The following is an 11,969-nucleotide window of genomic DNA, read 5'->3' as shown; positions in this document are numbered from 1 at the left end:
AGCAGCAGTGAGGGATTGTACTGAGAGATGGATAGCTTGAGAGCTAAAGCTTTATGTAATCCCGAGATATTTCCACTTGTATGATAATACAGATAGCGGGGATTTTAGCTAAGGCTTTCCCCAGAGTATTCTTCTGTGTTTCATGTGTGATTGTTTCTTCTTCTCTGTTATATGTGTTCTGGTTGATCTTGCTCAAATCAATTAAGCTTCTGCAAGTTTGATTGTAGAAGTAGATTAAGTATTTTGCTTTAGTACATCGCATAATCAATTTAATCTACAGTGAGAATTTCTACAGTAATGCCTCCCTTTGTTGTTGTGTGATTGTGACCCATCACATTTCACCTCCTGTCGATTCTTGAAAGACTTCCCGCCCGCCTTATCGCATCGCACCCTGGTTGTTCTAGGGCCAGTTTTTAACGCCGACCCACATGCGTTATGCAATTTGAAAAATGAGGGGTCCAATCGTGGCATGCCACTTGGCACTTCCCCATTCACAGAAGGACCTTGCCACATCATCTTATCCTACCTTTTGTCCAAGTCAAACCTGAACTTTGACTTGCTCTAACTTCTACATATGAGCTCAGATTCGAGTGTCGTTCACACGGTTGGAATTAGAATGACGATCTCTTTGACCTGAAACTAATTTTATTAAGATTTTGACACTTTTATTTTTGAGCCTAATTTTGAGCACCTGATCACTCCTCCCCATTGGGAGCATTTTGGACCCCAAAATTATCACTTTCAATTGACCAGCAAGTGAAGGTACAGTTTCCTCACCTTTCTAATCTCAATCCATTAATCACTAAATTTGAACTTGTGATCTCCACAATTCTTGTCATGCCTTTCTATGTACTTGTCTTTAACCTTTTCAAGTTGTTCTTGCACTGTTTGATGTACCATTTGGAGTCGTGCAATGAACTATTTGGCCTTGTCCATGTTACTATCAGTAGCAACGCACTTCTTACCAAGATGATACAACACATTATGATGAAAATGGTAAACAAATTCCTCCACTTGATTCCTTTGATTCAAGCTTGAATATACAACTTGAAAGTATGTATTTTTCTTAACATAACTTGCATGTAAAACAAAATGATGCTTGAATAAAGTAGTCATACAAACTATAGCCCTAGAAATTACATCAACAAACTTGTCGCTTATACTTCTCTAATGCCTTTTGAATGAGTGTAATAGTAGAAGAAAACCCATCCAGTGGAAGTGCCTTTGTTGCTGCAACTTAAACACTTTATCATTGAAAATTTCTGAATGAGAAGAAATGGGCTTACCACGTTGCAAAAAGACTGCGCCTATGGCATAATCACATACAACGACTTGAAACTTAAATGATTGTCTCAAGTCTGGAAAATAAAGTACTAGAGTTGTACTGATCTTTTGTTTTAAAGCATCAAGTGCCTCTCGTTGTTTGCCTCCCCATTGGAGGACCTTTTGAACAACTTCCAACGAATGCAAATGAACTACAATAGAAGAAAAATTGACAAAATTTATCCTCCAACATTGGGTTGCTCCAAAAAAACCTCTTATCCAAATGACTATCTTGAGACTACCTACGTAAATTGTGAGTAGAGCAAAGGCATCTACAACTTCATGGGGATGTATGATTATTTCACCTGTGTCTGCAAGAATGGAGTCAATACTACCACAGACTTTTACGACTTCAATCTTGGAGAGGTCTAGCCTCATCTCACCTTCTCCACATCCCACATAGACTTTCAAAAAGCCTGTGGGAACCTGAACATGCTTGGAAGAAGCAATTTTACGGCTCAAGTACATCAAAGAAGTTTTATCCAACATATACTTTGACATCTTCAAAAGCAAATTTTCTTGACATACGACATCAAGTATTTTTTTCTCACACATGACATGTTCATAATGAAATTTCCTGAAAATGAAAATGTCATCCAAATAGACTATCATGTCTAGAAATGGCTTCAACACATCTTTCTTCATATGCGTAAAAGTAGTACGAGCATGGAAAAGACTGAAAAGCATAACAATCCATTCAAGCAAACCTTGCCTGGTTTTGAATATCGTCTTCCCTATATCTCCTTCAACAACTTTAATTTGATGAAAACCACTTTCTGAATCACATTCAAAGAAACTCCTACCATTCTTCTAAGGCGCCAAAACAAGAGGTGCACCACAAGGTAAAGGAGTAGGCCAAATGATCCTTTTATTCAACAATCCCTGGATTTGTGTCTTTATTTCTGTGCTTTCCATCACTAACATCCTATACATACCAATGTTAGGAAGAAGAAACTTTTGTTGCAACTGTAACTCAGGTTGGATTACCCTATTTGGAAGTAATCCCTTTGATTCCTTAAACATTTCATCAGATTGTTTAACATCATTAACCAACTTAATTTTCAAATTCGAATTACAATGTACAAACACGTCACAATCAATATCATTCTCGGGTTTGATCATGAGAAGCATAAAAGTCTTGCTCAAATTCACCTGTCTTTTCATCTACCCTACGTTAACAAACGAAAGATTTGTTTGCTTGTTGTGAGCTCTGACAATATATTCTACTCCATTTTTTAATATATGATATTTTTTTTCATGTCGGTGGAAAATAACTTTTATTTCATAAAGATATGGGTTGCCAAAAATGATGCCACAGATATCTAACAACACAACATCAAGCTCCACTTTATTTATGAATTTCGCAGTGATTGTGAATTTCAGTTTACACTTTCTTGTAACCTGTAATAGTGCATTGTCACATACCCATCCAAGTGGAAATGGTTTATGACGTGGAACACTTTCCATATTTAAACTCTTGATAATGTTTTCTAAGATAATATTGGCTTGAGAGCCGCTATCAAATAGCGTATCAATCTTGTTATGTTTCGATATCACCGTAATGTGAAACAGTTCTATTCTCCTCTTTTCATTTGGAGTTTCAGTATGTGATTTTGAATAACTAGTGTTGGCAATGGATTTCTTTCCTTGAAACCCCATGGTTGTGATTTTTGTTTTATCACCTGATTCGGATCCCAAATCCTCTTCTTGAGTGATTACAACTATCTTTTGTTTTGTTTTGTTGTTGAATATCTTTGGTTTCATTTCGGGATGAAGCTTCCAACAATGAGCTTCATCATGACCCTCTCTAGAACAGTGTTTATAGATTGTTTTCTCTCCTTCCTTTTTAATGGATTCATTTTTCTTTCCCTTGAAACTCTTTTCTTTCTCTTTACACTTAAATGACTTTTTACTACCTTCTTCTGGGGCGTTTTTCCCTCTTGCCTCAAAATGAGTGGCTTGCACACACATCATCTAGATTATTGGGATTAAACATTAAGATAGTATGCCTAAGGTAATTGTGTAAATCCCCTATGTACTTCAACAATGTGTCCTATGATTGCAAATCTACACCTAACATCAGAGACCTTTTTCTGAATTCTTGGGTGTAATCTTGCACATTTTGACCTTTAATATGTTTAAAGTTCTACCAATTCATGATGGCTTTCTGCATATAAGCTATAGGGTAGAATTGTATTTTAATTGCAGCAATGAAATCATTCCAATAAATTGAGATCTTACCGTGTTTTTTAATCTCCTCTTGGGTCTTTGATTCCCACCATACTAGTGTTGCACCCTCCATTATCAAGGAAGCTAATTAAATCTTTATGTCGTCCTCTTGAAGGTTTTGAATATTGCAATAGACCTCCAACTCATGAATCCAATTATCAAGCTTTTCTACATTCACTTCACCATTATACATAGGCAACTTGAATTTAACGTCAAGTTTTAGAAAAGGTGATTTACCAGTTCCTTTTGAAGAACGATGATGAGTATGAATAAGGGTTGTATTAGTGGGATAGGGTGAATATTCTTGCGAAGAAGAAGATGAAGAATATGGTGGAGAGGGTGGAGGTTTGTCTCCATTCCCAATACCTCCTTTTTCATTACCTCCTCCTGAAGAGCCTTCTCCTTTGGGAGGTTTGGAACATTCTCCTTGCAATATGTTATTGCTCTCTTCATAGAGGACCTTTACCATCTCTGTCATACCAAGGAAAGCCTTCTTCAAGGTCTTCTCATCTTCTGTCATGTTTGCAGGTTCTGCTTCATGAGACACGATCTTTGGAGTCTCAACTGCAACTTGAGGCTGAACTGGTGTTGGAGATGTGGTGACCTTCCTCTACTTTCCCTAGACCCAACTTTAGGGCTTCAAATCAACTTTCCTTCACCTCTTTTGAGTTTTAACCTTGTAAGATTATATAAACTTGTAAACAATTAAATCTTTATTTCACAAAGAAAACCTAGAGCTCTGATACCAAAATTGATTTGATTTAGAATATGAGTTTGTAGTGCTAAGATCTTCCTCAAATTATAAACAAATTTATTTCATCGTGCTTAAGGATTCATCAATTTTTGCAAGTGAAATGAAGAGTTTTTATGTTAATTTTATGATAAATTTAACATAAACTAGAAATTGAACAACAACATAAACATGTACAGAACATCATCAAAAACACATTACAACAAGCACATGATAAACGAGTTCACCCCTCCTGGGCTACATCTCCTTGGTCTAGCCTCTAATGGTTTGGATCTCTCTATTATGCTCAAAAGTGTAATAATTTATGTACACAATGCTCAATTGCTTCTGAAACCTGCTCCAATGAGTCCAGTATACTAAAAAATGGCTCTTTAGCCTCTTTTTGCAACCAATTTGGTGAAAACTGCCTTAATTATTACTTATGTTAGTCTTTCCACAATTTTCTCCTCCAAATCTAGCTAACTGCCAGTTAAATTCATTATCTGGAGTTAATTCTGGCAGTTCTGCCAAAATTGGCGGTCCTGCCAACTTCCCTGCCTATCTCGCGGTTAAGGCCGAGTGGTCACACAATGGTTAGGTCTGGCAGTTAAGGGGACGGTTCTGCCAGCGCCATCGCAAATCGCAATCGACATAGTCCTATGGGCTTATAGTCTATGAACAAGGCAGGGAATGTTCAATTGCCATATCAGTGGACCCGACGGGACATTAAATTGCAGCCTAATCCTTATCGCATCTGGGATATCAAATTTCACAATCGGGGGATGCATATTATCATCTCTTGTTAACCGCAAAAGGCGATGTTATAATTAGCACCAGAAGGGCAAGTGACGGTGCTAGTATTATCGTCTTTGGCATAGCTATAGGCCTGTGGGCACAGCCCCTTGAAGAACATGGAATAGTTGGTGGGAGGGCAGTTGCTGGCGTGTCTCCCATGCAGCAGTATTGGGGAGTATTCAGAGCAGCATAAGCACTATCGCATCCATCGACCACTTTCAATTCTGTAGGGCAGCTCGCAGCTATGTTGCTGTTGGGCAGCTAGTGTCCGAGGGAGTTATGGAGAGCGGCAGATTAAATCCATCAACCAGAGAGATGTCATATGTGTCTCGACCGTTGGCCCCATTTAGAGTATATTCAGCGAGCGTTGCAGGAGGCCGTCCAGCGGCTTGACATCCGAGCAAGCCGCCGCAGTCACCAGTGTTGCAGTTGCCTTTACCAGAGGCATCAAAGGAGCAGCCCCGTACGTCCCCAAAATCTTCCTGCGCTTGTTCCTACAGGCACGTCAACGCTCCGTGATTGGTCCTGTGTGAGCGCCATTCCGGAGGCACGTCAACGCTCCGTGATTGGTCCTGTGTGAGCGCCATTCCGGCGGCCCACACAGTGAACGAACACTTATTCTGGATCACAAATGTTGCAGCTTCAACTCCTGCAGTTGGGAAAGCAAACACATATTTATTGATGACATATAAGTAAGATATACACATGGCTCGTTAATGTAATGCTCATAAAATAGAGTAGATTTGAATTGGGGGAGTACCACCTTGAAGATAAACCAGTAATCCTAAAGCTAGAGTTGTTGCAACTGAAACCCAAATTGTTATTGTTCTTCCCCCCGTTGCTAAGACCGGAAAGCAGGTTAAAGACTAGTACAAAACAATACAATGAACAAACACTACTCCAACACAGCGCAATCAATTGCAAATGAGCTTACTTATTTGTTATGCATGGATAGGACAGGTGAGACGTGCGCTATATATAAAGACAAGCGATCCACACACATGAACCGGGGAGTAGCGTATGAAACATGGATGAAGTTCAGATAAGATTATTGTCTTTTCTTGGCGCGCAGTGTGGAAAATTCCAGAGCTACAGTAAACCACGCCACGGAGTAATCTAATCTTATTAGAAAATTACTTCCGTACCCTCTTTTGCCCGTAAAATTTACATAAATAAGCAGAAATTTGAAATATATTAGCATCTTTAGTTGGGTTCAAATTTCCCCTTTTTGTAATCTCAAACATCCATATAAACCATAGCTACCATGTTCGGCCGTACTGCCAAAAAAAATTCGGAAATTCGCTGGTTTTCTGTTCTTTACAGCGAAGAATGTCAATTTTCAATTCCGTACGGTCACTAGTGCATAATTTTGGTCAAAGCTTTTCACCGGCTTGTGTCCAGCGTTCAGTGTGCTGCTCCTGCTGAGTCGATGAAAGTGTGGAACAATAAAATTGATACTCGCCATGGTGCACAGCCACCAAATTTTCCTTTCACTGATTCATCTTGGCTCTGGTTCGGATTCGCTGTGCTTTCCTTCAGTTTTAACGACTATTAATGGACGATCAGAGAAATGAATACTTGGCCTAAGCGTTCAAGCTTTTTGACACGGGTAACCGTAAACGTGGCCGATTGGTGGGAATTTCGCGCTCTAATCATGGGTAGGAGCGCTGACAAATCACCACTGGGGCAGGATGGGAGATAAAAACATATGACTGGGATTAAATCATGCGGTAGTATAATTAGCTGGAAAGTTGTGGAAATTCTGGGTATATTTAGAGAAAATTTGGCAAGGAGTTTTGTAAATCTCTTCCTCCTCATTAAATCTGATTTTTTGGTTTAGGCTGGATGGAAATTTGAGACATGAAATAATGTATGGATCATTTAATTTGAATGTTAGGATTATTTAGTTTTTATAAAAAAAAATATAAGAAAAAATAGGGTAATTTTCTTATAAGAAGATTAATTAGAAAATTCGAAAAAAAAAAAAAGGGGAGACTTTTATAAATAAATAAAAAAATAATAATAATAATTTCTATATTATAAAAAAGAGACAATTTCTATTAAATTTTGCTATAAAGTGACAAATATGGTTAGAAATTTGGCTGTAAATTTCATTATTTCAATCTTTTTTTATTTTGTTATTTCATTATTATTCACAAATTAACTTATATCTTAACAAAAAATATAAAATAATGAATTGGTTGCAAAATGGTAGGTCTTATATGAAATAAAAACCTTTATTTCTATGTTGGAAAAAATTATAAATTAACAAATTTCATTGTTAAATGGATAACTAGTTAGTAATTTCTATATAATGGCAAATTGCAATTAAGAAAAGATAACTTCTATCTTAACAATAATTATAAAATAGTAAATTGGTTGCAAATTGGTAACTCTTATATCAGAAAACAAAAAACAGTGATTCTTATATTGGAAAAAATTATAAAGTGACAAATTTAAGTGAAAAAAAGATAAATCCAATGTTAGAAAAAATTATAAAAGTTATAAAATGGTAAACCTAAGCTGCAAATCCACAACTTTTATAAAAAAAAAATAGAAAAACAATAACTTTTATATTACAAAAAATTATAAAATGGTAAAATTCAGTGTAAAATGGATAATTCATATGAAATTATAGAAAAAGAGGAAAAGATTTATTGAATTTTGATATAATAATTGTTCATTTAAAAAAAAAAATTATGTATTTGTGAGATGTATAATGTCAAATTTTTTAGGTATTGAATTTTATAAAGTCAATTTTTTTTATATATTCGAATTTGAATTTAGTAACTATGATATAAACTCCAAACTATTGATTAGCTGCCGCTGCACATGTGTTAAATTTAGTAACTATGATATAAACTCCAAACTATTGATTCGCTACGGCTGCACATGTGTTATTTGGTAATTTGTTTCTGTCCAACGATGGAATTTGGTGGTATATTGAATTGCTTTTGTTTTTCCAAAGGTGTTACTTGTAATTTGTTTGTGTGGAAGGATAGAATTGGAGTCGTCTAAAGAGGCGGAGGAATTGCTCTGACGGCCAAAAGTGGCGAGCAAAAAAAATTCAAAAAATCTTGTAGACGCAGTTTTTGAAGCGTATTTTTAGGGTGGAAATGAATTCAGCACCATAAAAAACATCTAAGGCACCTAAAATTTTGAAGTTTAACAACCATAAATTAGATTTACAAAAATCCTTACTGGATTTTCTCTAAATATAACTAAAATTTCCATAATTTTCCAACCAACTCTTCCACCTTATTAAATTACGCGGATAGAATTGTTTGTGTATATTGAATAAGACTTCAGTAAAGACCAACAACTCGAGTTTACACGTCTTTTCCTGCGACGGTCTTATTTTTCCGACCAAACGCTTCATAAAAGTGGGATGCTACAGGGAGTCCACGTGGATGCTACAGTTTCTAGGCTTTTCTGGGTGTCCATGTGATTGCTGTACAGCGGAAGTTTAAGCAGCTATATTCAAAAGCGTCATACTCGTAGTTTAAGGGGTTATATTCAAAAGTGTTATATTTCACTGGTTACGTTTTTGTTTTTAGGGTTTTTCGACCTATTTTGTTATTTAATTACATAAAATTAGTAGAGATCTGTGTAAATTTAATTTGAGGTTCTATCTTCTTATTTTATATATTATATATTTTAGATAACTTTATTTACATATTTTATTATTTAATTCAATAAAATTTTATTGTAATTACAAATTTAATTATAATTTTTTCATAATTTAATTACTTTAACAAAAATACATTATTTTTTTTATCTCAATTCACCAAAAAGTCTAAAAAAAATCCTCAAAAGGTTGTGCCTATATTCAAAAGATTTGGTTTCCAAGATTTTAAAAGTCACGTGACTTATATACAAACCCTTCAAAAGGTTGTGGCTATATTCAAAAGATTTGGTTTCCAAGATTTTAAAAGTCACTATAGTCAATTATAGTGTACGTTGGATCATCCTTCGGTGTTAAGAGTAATATTCTACACAATATTGTAAAAATCAAATTTTGTGTGATCAATAAAATGTATTTTATGTGATTTTATGTTTTTGATTCTTTTACTTTTTCAACAAATTGATATCAAAGTAATGAAATTACAAAAATAATAATATATATATATATACGTTAGTAAGCTCAGCAACCAAGAACCGCGTTACAGGACTAACGCCGCTGTTGCATCATAACAAACGGTGCGTTAATAGACCAAAGTGCGTGTACGAAGGGAAGTTTTGATTCATATGGTGGGATGGATTTTTCTTTTTAAACTATTATTTTTTTTTTTAAAGGGAGTATACTAAAATAAAGAGCTTTTTATTGAAAGGCTCTATTTACACAAAGGTTTTAGAAACTTTATAAACGGAAATTTTACGAAAAGGAATTTGTTAAGTGGTTTTTTTAATGGAAAATACAAAATTTGGAATTTATTGGAAAAGAAAAATTTTAGGGTTTTATTGAAAGTGATTTTTTTAAGAGAATATAAAAAAGGAAAAAGGTGTTATTTGGAAAGATTTTGGGTTTCGTAAAAGTCTATTTATTTATTAATATTTTGATGTTTTTTTGGTGTTTTATCAAGCATGATAGTGTTTTGGGTGAAGATAAAATTATAGACACTCAATAATATATTCTATTAGTATTGAATAAGGAAATTACACACATATTTATACAAACAAAAGTCTCAAGATAGGAATGCTATTTTAGACGTACAGTAGTGTGGTTGAGAGATTCTCTCAACCACACATTAAACTAGGAGAAACTATATTCTAGCTTATTCCTATTATGTAGGAACAAACTCCTCAAATAGAAAATTACAACCATAGACAAGTAGGAATTAATTATTTCCAACTCCCCCCTTAATGACTACTTGTTATGATAGTGATTCACAAAGTCTGGTTGTGATATAACAAAAAAAATATGTCGACGTCCATAAAAGAGCAACCATCCACCGGAATGTATGGGTACCAACCGCTGCAACCGCTAGTCCTTGTGCATACATGATTCTGTCGACCATTATCACTGCATATATGTACCTACAAATCCACCACCATCGGGCAAATTGCATGTGCAGAACTTCCCAAAAACAAAGAGAGATCAGTGCCTTTCTAAGCCAAATATTCATGTCCAGATAACAATCGCAAACAGTTGTGTTGATTGCGCCTTTCAACGCAACTGTTAGATAGAAAAGTGCGCCGACCCTCTTGTGCCTAGACACACCAATCTCTGAGACCGTGAGCCAGGTTTACTGCAGTCCACCTGCTCCTACGAGCACAAAGCTCTTGTGCACATGTTAGCCACTCAGGCAATATGCCACCACTGGGCAAGTCCGATCTACCACCATCGGGCAAATCCGCCAACTTCAATATGCCACCACCGGGTAAGTTTGATCTACCACCACCGGGCAAATCTGCCAACTTCAATATGCCACCACCGGGCAAGTCCGATCTACCATCACCGGGCAAATCCGCCAACTTCAATATGCCACCACCGGGCAAGTCTGATCTACCACCACCGGGCAAATCCGCCAACTTCAATATGCCACCACCGGGCAAGTCCGATCTACCACCACCGGGCAAATCCGCCAACTTCAATATGCCACCACCGGGCAAGTCTGATCTACCACCACCGGGCAAATCCGCCAACTTCAATATGCCACCACCGGGCAAGTCTGATCTACCACCACCGGGCAAATCCGCCAACTTCAATATGCCACCACCGGGCAAGTCCGATCTACCACCACCGGGCAAGTCCTGTAGCCACTAAGGCTCTCTATGTGGTTTCTGGCTCACCACAAACCATCACTTTACAGTGACAAAAGATGGTTTCAGGCTGACCATAAACCATTACAAAATGATTTTAAGATCACCAAGAACTTTCAGATGCCTTTAAAAGGGTTACATTTCATTCAACATTTTGGAGTTTCTGGGTACATATAATGACCATTACAACAACTGGACTTGTTTATAACATGTTAGGGAGTCTATCCACAAACCACACTAGTTCAAACAAACATCTATTTTGCTGTCCATCATAAATGTTGTCGCTGCTGCTTTGCCTCATCTATTCATTATTTACATCTTGGGCATCCTTGTCAAATAACTTCTTGGAACTTCCATGAACCTGTCATTTGTTAGAATAGCCAATTCTAACAAAATAACTTCACCTAAATTGAGTTAGCTAAGCTCAATAAAGGCACACTAATTTTATTCATCATTCCAAGACATTAAAAATAAATAAAATTTAGATTAACAAAGCAACAAATTTCTCTATCTTTGCAATCTGATAAATTCTAAAGCCCAAATGCAACATTGAACACCATTCCAGCTCTAAGGACTTGCACTGTCATGCCACTTCAATGTACTCAACCCGTCACCAACAACCCTCACACTGTTCCCACGATTTGACCACACAGGCAAGCGGGTTCACCACGACTCAGCCTCCCAAGCAAAGGCACCACTAATGAGCTTCCACTGCACTCGAATCTCAACAGTGATAGGTCTGCACGCAGACTCACAAAGCTGCTGCTCCTCTACGATGCGTAAATTCACCACCACCTGATCCAGAGATCCGCCAACATATACAACCAAAGTGATCGCAGGTTGCGAGTTCAATCGCTCCCGAAGGTGGTTCATGATGGCCGCGCTCAGCAATGTCTCCAGGTCACTGGCGTGCTGTGGAATTGACATGAAAGTCGCCTTCTGCAAATCGGAGAGCGTGCCGTGCAATTCATCGAGCGTGTCGTCGAATAACTCGAAACAATCTTGCAGTGCACCGCGTTGTCTTTGGTCGAGACCGGGGCGAGATAGGCTGCGGGCTTTGGCGTTTGCCTCCTCCACCGCATTTATACTCAGATTCACGACGGCCTTCACAATCTCCATGGAGTCTGGC

This window comes from Pinus tabuliformis, chromosome 1_2, assembly GCF_031772625.1.
Source record: "Pinus tabuliformis cultivar Carrire ecotype Pingquan chromosome 1_2, CPIR1, whole genome shotgun sequence".
NCBI lineage: Eukaryota > Viridiplantae > Streptophyta > Pinopsida > Pinales > Pinaceae > Pinus > Pinus tabuliformis.
This window is presented reverse-complemented; position numbering follows the sequence as displayed.